The following is a 12,854-nucleotide window of genomic DNA, read 5'->3' as shown; positions in this document are numbered from 1 at the left end:
CGAGAAGGGATCGCAGAAGCGAAAGGCGAGCTGAGTGGGGAGTTCGCAGAAGCAAACAAATGTCCGCAGGTGCGCACGCGCAGGTGTGGGCCCCTCATCGCAGAATCGGACCCTACCCTCTTAAGTCATTTTCGCACCTACGATGGAATTTCCACTGGTACGGCGTTGCAGGTGCGACTGGAAGCCTGCAGAAGCGAAATTGCTTGGCAGAAAAGGGCCAAGTTCGAGGGTTTTATCCCATTTTCAATTTTGGGACTTTGAGATCTCGAATTAAGGTGATAATTCAAGGGTTTTTCAGAGAGAAATTTGGGGTAATGATTCTTAACTCGTTTATGGTTATATTCCACTAAACTATAGTTGATTTCATCATCTAATTAAGGAATTTATTTGAGAAATTTTGGGGAAATGGGAGACATTCTTCAACTAAGTTTTTGAGTTTTGATTGGGATTTTGATATTGGCTTTGGATAATTTTGGTACGAGTGAACTCGTGAGTGAACGGGTATTCATATTTTGTGACGTTTACCCAATTTCGAGTCATGGGCCCGGGGAGGCTTTTTAGGGTGATTTTCGAATTTCTTGTTAAAGTCTTGATTTTATTAATTAGATTAGACTATTATAGTTATATTTATGATATATAATTGTGTTTGGCTAGATTTGGGGTATTCAAAGTCGGATAATCGAGGAAAGGGCATTCTTACGGATTGATTGAGCTTGGTTCGAGATAAGTGGCTTGCCTAATATTATGTGGGGGAAACCCCTTTAGGATTTTGTACTGTTGTGATATGTGAGCGCCGTGTACGTGAGGTGACGAGTTCGTACACGGGCCTTTTGCTGTAAAACCCGACTTTTACTGAGTAGCAACCTGTTTTCATCTTAATTGAGTTATACCAGCATATGTGGTTATCCTGTGTAGTCTAATATCGCATGTCTACGTGCTTTAACTGCTTATTTAAACTCTATGCAACCTGCCTAGTTGATTTCCTTTCCTTCCTTGATCTTTATCAGTTTAAATTGTAGAATTCTTATTTTTAACTGTTGTATTTATCGGTTGAGCTGTGTGTTTACTTTTGAGACTACGAGGCGGTAACTCGAAAGTTCTCCCTGCATATTTACTTTTTGGAATATGAGGAGGTACCTCGGGAGATCCCACTACACATTTACTTTTGAGACTACGAGGCGGTACCTCGGGAGATCTCCTCGCATATTTACTTTTGGGACTAGGAGACGGTATCTAGGGAGATCCCCTGTTGAGTATTTACTTTTGGGACTACGAGACAGTATCTTGGGAGCGCCCCTGTTGTTATCTCATTGGGCTGTGTTGTTATTTCTCTGTGAATTCTTTCTGTTAAATTCTCCATTTTATTTTATTTTATTATATCATCTGTCTTAATATTATATCCCAGTAGATCCCGGACCTGACTTTGTCACTACTCTACCGAGGTTAGGCTTAACACTTGCTGGGTACCGTTGTGGTGTACTCATGCTACTCTTCTGTACATATTTTGTGTGTAGATCCAGGTGCTTCTTATCAGCTCCGCTATTAGCTGAGAGTGCTTGCTGCTATACAGAGACTTCAAGGTACATCTGCCGCGTCCGCAGACCTCGGAGTCCCCCTCTATTCCCTCCAATGTCGTTTACCTTCCCGTATTTTCTTAGACTCTGGTGTATAGAGATACTAGTCTTTCTTCTGTAGCTTCTGACTTATGATTACCGGGTTTTGGGAAACATACTATGTATGCTCGAGTGTTGGGTTTTTGTACATGCCGAGTGGCATCTTATCAGCTATCTTATTATTCTGTTGCAGTTTAGTTGTTAATTTTACTTTGATTTTTGATTTTTCCGCAAATTGTTAGGCTTACCTAGTTGTAAAGACTAGGTGCCATCACGTTGTCTTACAGAGGGAAAATTTGGGTCGTGACAAGTTGGTATCAGAGCTCTAGGTTCATATGTGTTATGAGTCATAAGCAGGTTTAGTAGAGTCTCGCGGATCGGTACAGAGACGTCTGTACTTATCTTCGGGAGGTTATGGAACTGTTAGAAAAATGTTCACTTCTTTGATTCCTTATCGTGCTCATTGTTGACTTCATAGTTCTAAACTCTTGTCTTTCTATTCTCTCGCAGATGGTGAGGACACACACAACTAGATCTGATGATCAGACACCTACGCCCCATGTTAGAGCCGTAAGAGGTCGGGGCAGAGGCCGTGCCAGATCCCGGGGAAGACCACGTGGTGCAGCCAGAGCACCTGCACGAGCTGCTGCAGCAGAGCCACCAGTAGCTCCGGCTGTAGGGAAGGCACCTGAGACGTCTGTTACTACCCCTACACTTCAGGAGACTCTTGCTTAGTTTCTGAGCATGTTTGGCACTCTACCTCAGGCAGGGTTGATTCCACTTGCTCCTGCCACATCTCATATCGGGGAGGAGCACAGACTCCCATCACGGGTACTCCAGAGCAGCGGGTTCAGGTCGACCAAGTTCCAGAGACTTTACCGATGCATCTGGTAGCTCCAGCTCAGCCCGAGGTTAGGGCAGCAATTTCTGAGGTGACGCAGCTCAGACCTGAGATGTACAAGAAGTACCACCCCTTACCTTCAATGGATTGGCGTCAGAGGATGCCCAGGATTTTTTGGAGGAGTTTCACCGTATTCTCCATACTATGGGCATAGCAGAGTCGAGTGGGGTTTCTTTTACTATATTCCAGCTTAGAGGAGCAGCTATCTATAGTGGCGTGCTTATGAGTTCGGTAGTCCGGCTGAGGCAGCTTCACTTACATGGACTCAGTTCTCGGACATGTTCTTGAGGGAGTATGTTCCTCATAGTCTTAGAGACGTATGGCTCATGGATTTTGAGCAGTTGCGCTAGGGTGCTATGACTGTATCAGAGTAAGCAGTTCGCTTCAGTGATTTGGCCCGACATGCACCAGCCTTGGTTGCCACAGTTTGAGAGAGGGTTCGTCGATTAATTGAGGGACTCTACCCCAGTATCAGGCTTAGCATGGCCCGAGAGTTGGATATGGATATTTCTTACCAGCAGGCTGTGAGTATTGATAGGAGATTGGAGGGTATTATTGCTTGGGAGATAGAGGAGAGGGAGGCCAAGAGGTCTCGGGAGTCTGGCTCTTACAGTAGTACTCGTGCCCCAGCTGTTGGTCGTCATAGAAGGGGCTACGTGAGTCGCCCCGTTCACTCAGCTCTTCCAGCCGCCAGTGATATTCCGGCCCCTTCTAGGCCCCAGGAGCCTTATTATGCACCGCTAGTATCTAGTGCACCTCCTGTACGGGGTGCTCTTAGCTGTCAGTCCAGCAGACCTGGCCCCAGCCAGTCATAGCAGGCCCTCCGAGAGATTGTTTTGAGTGTGGAAACACTCACCATATGGTGAGGGATTGCCCCAGACTTAGGAGGGGTGCACCTCCACAGACTTCTTAGCCATCGCGTGCTCCACCGGATCCTCAGGCTATGATTATAGCACCAGCTACCACCTCACCTGCCCAACCAGCTCGAGGTGGAGGTCGGGGAGGTAGAGGTTGCCCAAGAGGGGAGGCCAAGCCAGATATTATGCTCTTCCTGCTCGTACATAGGTAGTGGCTTCCAACTCTATCATTACAGGTATTGTTCCGGTCTGTCATAGAGATGCGTCAGTTTTATTTGATCCAGGCTCCACTTATTCCTATGTGTCTTCTTATTTTGCCCCGTATTTAGGCGTATCTCATGATTCTTTGAGTTCTCCTATTTATTTATCTACACCTGCGGGAGATTCTCTTGTTGTGGACCGTATGTATTGGTCGTGTTTGGTTGTTCTTAGTGGTTTTCAGACCAGAGCCAATTTATTATTGCTTAGCATGGTAGACTTTGATATTATTTTGGGCATGGACTGGTTGTCACCCCATTATGCTATTCTTGATTGTCATGCTAAGACCGTGATGTTGGCTATGCTAGAATTTCCGCGATTAGAGTGGAGAGGTACCTTAGAGTATACTCCCAGCAGAGTTATTTCATTTCTTAAAGCTCAATGAATGGTTGAGAAGGGGTGTGATACGTATATAAATTTTGTGAGAGATTTCAGTATTGATACCCCTATAGTTGAGTCAGTCCTAGTAGTGAGGGATTTTCTAGATGTATTTCCAGCTGATCTTCCAGGCATGCCGCCCGACAGAGATATTGATTTTGGCATTGATTTGTTGTTGGGCACTCAGCCCATCTCTATTCCTCCATATCATATGGCTCCTCCTGAGTTGAAGGAGAAGTTGCAGGAGTTGCTTGATAAAAGCTTCATTCAGCCCAGTGTGTCACCTTGGGGTCCTCCGGTCTTGTTTGTGAAGAAGAAGGATGGTTCTATGCGTATGTACATTGATTATCGCTAGATGAACAAAGTTACAGTGAAGAAAAGGTATCCATTGCCTTGTATTGATGACTTACTTGATCAGTTACAGGGTGCCAGAGTGTTTTTCAAGATTGACTTACATTCAGGCTATCATCAGTTGAAGATTCGGGAGCCAGATATCCTGAAGACTACTTTCAGGACTCGGTATGGTCACTACGAGTTCCTTGTGAGGTCATTTGGGCTGACCAATGCCCCAGCATCATTTATGCACTTAATGTATAGTATATTTCATCCCTATCTTGACTCATTCATTATTGTGTTTATTGACGACATTCTGGTGTACTCCTGGACTCAGGAGGAGCATGAGCAGCACCTGAGGACTGTGATTCAGACCTTGAGAGAAAAGAAGTTATATGAAAAATTTTAAAAGTGTGAGTTTTGGCTAGATTCAGTGGCATTCTTGGGCCACATAGTGTCTTGTAATGGGATCAAGGTAGATCCAAAGAAGATTAAAGCAGTGCAGAGTTGGCCTAGACCATCCTCAGCTATAGAGATCCGGAGTTTTCTTGGTTTGGCGGGGTATTACCGCCGATTCGTAGAGGGTTTCTCATCTATTGCAGCACCTATGACCAGGTTGACCCAGAAGGGTGCTCCATTTAGGTGGACAGAGGAGTGTGAGGAGAGCTTTCAGAAGCTCAAGACAGCTTTGGGCGTCCGGCCATTATCCTTTTTAAGTACGCCAGGGTCTTATACAGTATATTGTGATGCGTCGCGGATTGGTCTCGACGCGGTGTTGATGCAGGACGGTATGGTGATTGCCTACACATCCAAACAACTGAAGGTACATGAAAAGAACTATCCCGTCTACGACCTTGAGTTAGCAGCTATTGTTCATGCCTTTAAGATTTGGCGGCTCTATTTGTACGGTGTCCTTTGTGAGATCTATACCGATCACCGAAGTTTGCAGCATCTGTTCATACAGAAGGATCTTAACCTGCGTCAGCATAGGTGGTTGGAGCTACTTTAGGATTATGATATCACCATTTTGTACCATCTTGGGAAGGCCAATGTGGTGGCCGATGCTTTGAGTCGCCGGGCGGAGATTTTGGGGAGCTTTGCATATCTACCAGCAACAGAGAGGCCATTGGCGTTGGATGTTCAGGCCTTAGCCAACCAGTTTTTTAGATTGGATATTTTTGAGCCGAGTCGAGTGTTGACTTGTGTAGTCTCTCGGTCTTCTCGTTTTGATCGTATCAGGGAGCGTCAGTATGATGACCCCCATTTGCTTGTCCTTAAGGACACGGTTCAGCACGGTGATGCTAAGGAGGTCCATATTGGAGATGATGGTGCACTGAGGATGCAGGGCAGGCTATGTGTGCCCAATGTAGATGGTTTACGTGAGTTGATTCTCTAGGTGGCTCACAGTTCACGGTATTCCATTTATCCGGGTGTCACGAATATGTATCAGAACTTAAGGCATCATTACCGGTGGAGGAGAATGAAGAAGAACATAGTGGAGTATGTAGCTTGGTATTGCCAGCAGGTAAAATATGAGCATCAGCGGCCAGGTGGATTGCTTCAGAAGTTAGAGATTCCGGAGTGAAAATGGGAGCGGATCACTATGGATTTTGTTGTTGGGCTTCCACGGACTCATCAGAAGTTTGATGCAGTTTGGATGATCGTGGATAGGCTGACCAAGTCAGCTCATTTCATTCCTGTGATGACTACTTATTCTTCTGAGCAGCTGGCTCGAGCTTATATCTGTGAGATTATTAGGCTTTATGGCGTGCCGGTATCTATTATCTCTGACCGGGGTACACAGTATACATCATGGTTTTGAAGGGCCGTACAGCAGGAGTTGGGTACTCGAGTAGAGTTGAGCACATCATTTCACCCTCAGAAGGATGGACAGTCCGAGCGTACTATTCAGATATTAGAGAATATGCTTTGTGCATGTGCGATGGAGTTTGGAGGTTCTTGGGATCAGTTCTTGCCACTTGCGGAGTTTTCCTACAACAACAGTTATCAGTCAAGCATTCAGATGGCACCGTATGAGGCTTTGTATGGTAGGCAGTGTCGGTCCCTAGTGGATTGGTTCGAGCCGGGAGAGGCTAGGTTATTGGGTACAGACTTGGTCCATGATGCTCTAGAGAAGGTTAAGGTAATTCAGGATCAACTTCGCACAGCCCAGTCCAGACAGAAGAGTTATGCGGATCGGAAGGTTCGCGATGTGCATTCATGGTTGAGGAGCAGGTCTTGCTCCGGGTGTCACCCATGAAGTGTGTTATGAGGTTCGAAAAGAAGGGCAAGCTGAGCCCAAGGTTTATTGGCCAATTCGAGGTGTTGCGACGTGTTGGGGAGGTTGCTTATGAGCTTGCCTTGCCTCCCAACCTAATAGGAATTCACCCAATATTCCATGTTTCTATGCTCTGGAAGTATCACGGCGATCTGTCTCATGTGTTGGATTTCAGTTCAGTCCAGTTGGACAAAGATTTATCTTATGTTGAGGAGCCGGTGGCTATTTTGGATAGGCAGGTTCGAAAGATGAGGTCACAGAACATTGCTTCCGTGAAGGTTCAGTGGAGGGGTCAGCCGGTCGAGGAGGCGACTTAGGAGACCGGGCATGATATGCGCAACCGTTATCCTCATTTTTTCACCACTTCGGCTATCTCTCTATACTCGTTCGAGTACGGACGATTATTTTAAGAAGGGGAGGATATAACGCCCCGGTCGGTCATTTTGAGAGTATTAGCCCTGAACCCCTATTTACTACTTTCCCCGTATCTTTTTCTGCCTATGTGACTTGCCGGAAAGTTTTGTTTTTGGTTTCGGAGTGATTTGCGACAGTTAGTCCCTAAAATGGAAGCTTAAGTTCTAGGATTTTGACCGTAGTTGTAACTATATGAAGACGACTCCGGAAATGAGTTTCGTCGGTTCTATTAGATCCGTTGGATGATTTTGGTCTTATGAGCGTGTTCGGATGTTGAATTAGAGGTCCGTAGGTCATTTTAGCGCTAATTGGCAAAAGTTGGAAAAAGGATAATTTTTGAGAAGTTTGATCGGGAGTGGACCTTTTGATCTATAATGTCAATTATGACTTGTGTGCAAAATTTGAGGTCAATCGGACGTGATTTGATAGGTTTCGGTATCGGATGTAGAAGTTTGAAACTTTGAAGTTCATTAGGCTTGAATCGATGTGCAAATTATTTTTTTAGCATTGTTTGATGTGATTTAAAGGCTCGACTTAGTTCATGTGATGTTTTAGTACTGGTTGGTATATTTGGTTGAGGTTTCGGTGGCCTCGGGTGAGTTTCGGATGCTTAACGGATCGAAATTAGACTTATGTGATTTGTTGAAGCTTTCAAGCTTCTGGTGCAATCGCACCTGCGGTGGGGTGATCGTAGGTGCAGACCCGCATATGCGGAAGGAGGAGCGCAGGTGCGGTTTGGAGAGGCTGGCCTGTGGGCGCAGGTGCGAGACTAGGACCTCAGAAGCGGAGCACTACTGTGGAAAAGGGATCGCAGAAGCGGATGGCGAGCTGAGTGGGGAGTTCGCAGAAGCGGACAAATGTCCGCAGGTGCGCACGCGCAGGTGAGGCCCCCTCGTCGCAGAAGCAGACCCTGCCCTATTAAGTCATTTCCGCACCTGCAATGGAATTTCCGCAGGTGCGACTAGAAGCCCGCATAAGCGAAATCGCTGGGCAAAAAAGGGCCAAGTTCAAGGGTTTTATCCCATTTTCAATTTTGGGACTTTGAGAGGTCGTACTAAGGCGATAATACAAAGGTTTTTCAGAGAGAACTTTGGGATAATGATTCTTAACTCGTTTATGGTTATATTCCATTAATCTATAGTTGATTTCATCATTTAATTAAGGAATTTGGTTGAGAAATTTGGGAAAAAAGTTGGAAAGTTTTTCAACTAAGTTTTTGAGTTTTGATTGGGATTTTGATATCAGATTTGAATAATTTTGGTACGAGTGAACTCGTGAGTGAATGGATGTTCATATTTTGTCACTTTTACCCGATTCCGAGTTGTGGGCCCGGGGAGGCTTTTTAGGGCGATTTTCGAATTTCTTATTAAAGTCTTGATTTCATTAATTACATTAGACTATTATAGTTGTATTTAAGATATGTAATTGTGTTTGTCTAGATTTGGGCCATTCGGAGTCGGATAATCGAGGAAAGGGCATTTTTACGGATTGATTGAGCTTGGTTCGAGGTAAGTGGCTTGCCTAGCCTTGTGGGGGGGGGGGAACCCCTTTAGGATTTGGTATTGTTGTGACATGTGAGCGTCGTGTACGTGAGGTTATGAGTACGTACACGGGCCTTTTATTGTAAAACCCGTCTTTTACTGAGTAGCAACCTATTTTCATCTTAATTGAGTTATACCAGCATGTGTAGTTATCCTGTGTAGTCTAATATCACATGTCTACGTGCTTTAACTGCTTATTTGAACTCTGTGCAACTTGCCTAGTTGATTTCATGTCCTTCCTTGATCTTTATTAGTCTAAATTGTAGAATTCTTGTTGTAACTATTTATTTATCGGGCTGAGCTGTGTGTTTACTTTTGAGATTACGAGGCGGTACCTCGGAAGTTCTCCCTGCATATTTACTTTTGGGACTATGAGGCGGTACCTCGAGAGATCCCACTGCACATTTACTTTTGAGACTACGAGGCAGTACCTCAGTAGATCTCCTCGCATATTTACTTTTAAGACTACGAGACAGTATCTCGGGAGATCCCCTGTTGAGTATTTATTTTTGGGACTACTAGACTGTATCTTTGGAGCGCCCCTGTTGTTATCTCATTGGGCTGTGTTGTTATTTCTCTGTGAATTCTTTCTGTTAAATTCTCCATTTTACTTCATTTTAATATATCATCTGTCTTAATATTATATCCCAGTAGGGCCCGGACCTCACCTCGTCACTACTCCACTGAGGCTTGGCACTTACTAGGTACCGTTGTGGTGTACTCATGCTACTCTTCTACATATATTTTGTGTACAGATCCAGGTGCTTCTTATCATCCCCGCTATTAGCTGAGAGTGCTTGCTGTTGTACGAAGACTTCAAGGTACATCTGCCGCGTCTGCAGACCTCAGAGTCCCCTTCTATTCCCTCCTATGTCGTTTACCTTCCCATATTTTCTTAGACTCTGGTGTATAGAGATACTAGTATTTCTTCTGTAGCTTGTGACTTATGATTACCGGGTTTTGGGAAATACTGTGTATGCTCGAGTGTTGGGTTTTTGTACATGCCGAGCTGCATCTTATCAGCTATCTTATTATTCTGTTGCAGTTTAGTTGTTAATTTTACTTTGATTTTCTGTTTTTCCGCAAATTATTAAGCTTACCTAGTCGTAGAGACTAGGTACCGTCACGACATCTTACGGAGGGAAAATTTGGGTCGTGAGAAAGCTAATCCTTACCCTTCTTTCCTCTAGTCATACTAGATGAGGAGATTGAAAGCCTACCCTTCTCCCAATGTACACCAGGATGGACCATGACTCTACCATCAATTGAAACTCAGATGGCAGAGTCAGAAAAGGTCCATGAGCACGTGAAAGCCTCCAACATAGAGTTGGAGGAACTGATAGCAAAATTGGTGATACCCAAAACAAAGGCATTACTCCTACAACATGAGGAACTAATAGAGTTCAGAGGTCCTGGGGGAGAAATGCTTATCGCATTATGCCCAAGGAGTATGAAACTGTGCGGGGTAAGTCTAAGGCTAGCCTCAAATACAGACTTAGGAGACTCAATTGTAAGGCTAAGTCCAGTCCTGGCTCAGGAAGGCAAGCAGCACTGCCCTGTGATGGAGATCAAGGAAGCCACACCTATGAAAGGGAAGGCCAAATTCCTGAAGAGAAAGTCTCCCCCACACCGTAAAATGCTAATGAATTTCATCATCTGGAATGTTAGGGGAGCAAAAAGTAGTAAGTTTAGGAGGCATTGTGCTGAGATGGTCAAACTGCACAAGCCTGCTATGCTGGTCCTCCCGGAAACTAGGATGACTGAGCATAAGTACATGATCTATGAATTTGGGTTCTCTGGCAAATTTCAGATTCTAGCAATTGGCCTGTCTGGGGGCATTGTCATTATGTGGAAGGATGACCTCCTCATGATTGATGAAATGTCTACCACATTTCAGGGCATAAATGTCATGGTCAAGGTAACCCCGTCTTCTAACTTTTGGCTTTCTACTACTGTGTATGCTAGTAACACGTATGCAATAAGGAGAAACCTCTGGCAGCAGCTCAGAACTATCCCTTAAAACTACCATGGGAGCTGGCTAGTAGGTGGGGACATTAATGAAGTCCTAAGAACAAGAGACAAGGAAAGGGGGAATTGCATCTCTGCTCCAAGAGCCAATCTATTCTAGTAGTGCATAAACGATTGTAAGCTTATTGACCTTGCTTGTAAGGGCAGCAAGTTTACTTGGACTAATATGAGATATAGGAATAGAAGTCAACTGATCCTTGAAAGACTGGATAGGTGCTTTGCTAATGATCATTGGGTCCAAGAATTCCCCTTTAGTACTATTAGCCACCTTCCTAGAACTCACTCTGATCATTCCCCAATGTTGATCAACTTATGGTTCAAGTCTAGCAGTATATCAAAGCCCTTTAGATTTGAGCCCATGTGGTGCAGTCACCCCTTCCTCACCAATGTGGTCCAACAGGCCTATAAAGGTAACTATAACCTACTGGAGGGAAACACCAGATTCCAAACTCAAGTCACAACATGGAACAAGTTGGTTTTTGGTAATATTTTCCATAAAAAGAAGCATTTACTGGCTAGGCTAGGGGGCATTCAGAGGTCTGATGCCTATCCCTTTAGTCCTTATCTCCAACACCTAGAGAGCCAACTCCTAGAAGAATATTCAACCATTCAGAGAAGTGAAGAGGAATTCTGTAAGACCAAATCCATGATAAATTGGCTAATAAAAGGGTATGCTAACACTAAATTCTTCCACACATCTACTCTCAATAGGAGAAGAAGGAATAGAATTTTGGCCCTTCAGAATGAGGCAGGGGAATGGATAGATGACCATATGGGGATTTAAGATGCCATATACTAATTCTATTTATCCCTTTTCACCACTGAACACTAGTCATCACCATTGATACACATACCCTTTCACCTAGGGAACATAGCACTCTAAAAGCGCCCTTGAGGAATAGTGAAATAAAGAATGCCTTGTTTTCTTTCGATCCTACTAAAGCACCTGGACCTGATGCCCTTCACCCAATGTTCTACCAAAAGTATTGGAATTCCCTTGAGGACAAGGTAACCAGCTTTTGTAAACAGGTTTTTCACACCCTAGAAATGAACTTTGCTGTAAACACAACCTATTTGTGCCTAATCCCTAAATGTGCAAATGCCACACTTCTCAAGAATTTCAGACCAATAGGCCTATGCAATACAATGTACAAGTTGATCAACAAAATCATTTTTAACACAATTAAGCATGTTCTTGTGCAGGAGTACATTAGCCATTTTAAGAAAATAAAAGGCAAAAATGCCAACATGATTCTAAAAATTTATTTGGAAAAGGCTTTTGATATGTTGGAATGGTCTTTCATCAAGGACACTTTGTTATCCTTTAGGTTTCCTGACAATATTACCAAGATGATTCTCTCATGCAGTACCTCTTCCATCTCTGTACTAGTCAATGGGGGAAGGACTAAGTACTTTAAGCCTAGTAGGGGCATTAGATAGGGAGACCCTATGTCTCCCTACATCTTTATCATGTGTATGGAGAGACTCTCCAGAAGCATAGAAGCACAAGTGCAGATTGATAGTTGGTTTCCTATCAAAATTAGCCAAACATGACCCAAATTCTCCCATCTTTTCTTTGCTGATGACCTCACCCTCTTTGCAAGAGCAAATTCTAGGAACTGCAACATCATAATGGACACTCTTCATGCTTTCAGTTGTAAGTCTGGCCAGAGGATAAATAACCTCAAGTCCAAAGTTGTCTTCTCCACAAATTGCCATAAGAAGGAAATAGATAGACTGTCAGGATCTTGGCCATCAAACCTAGCCAATCCTTTGGATGTAAATGGGTTTTCCCATTTTTCACAAAAGACCCACCAATAGAGACTATCAATTTATCATTGATAGTATGCAGACTAAGCTTGCAGGCTGGAAACCCACTTCCTGAACATGGTTGGGAGAACCACTCTAGCTAAGTCCTCTCTAGGATGCATTCCTAGTCATGTTATGCAATACATAAAACTCCCAGCCCAGGTGTACAACCAAATTGACAAGATTCAGAGAAATTTCATTTGGGGTACCACTGAAGTTAAGAGAAAAACATACCTAGTAGGGTAAAAAATGGTGACCAAGACATAGGGAGGAAGGTGGTCTGGGAGTGCATACAATTGAAAGCAGAAACACTGCCATTCACACTACCCTAGCTTGGAGAATGTTCAACAACCCTAGTGCACGTGGGTAAGGGTTCTGTTTCACAAACATTGTACTAGCACGAACCCTTCTAGGCACATAGCCTCTAAGACTTGGCAAAATGCC

This window comes from Nicotiana tabacum, chromosome 9 (assembly GCF_000715075.1).
Source record: "Nicotiana tabacum cultivar K326 chromosome 9, ASM71507v2, whole genome shotgun sequence".
Taxonomy (NCBI): Eukaryota; Viridiplantae; Streptophyta; class Magnoliopsida; order Solanales; family Solanaceae; genus Nicotiana; species Nicotiana tabacum.
Note: the sequence above shows the minus strand (reverse complement) of the source record.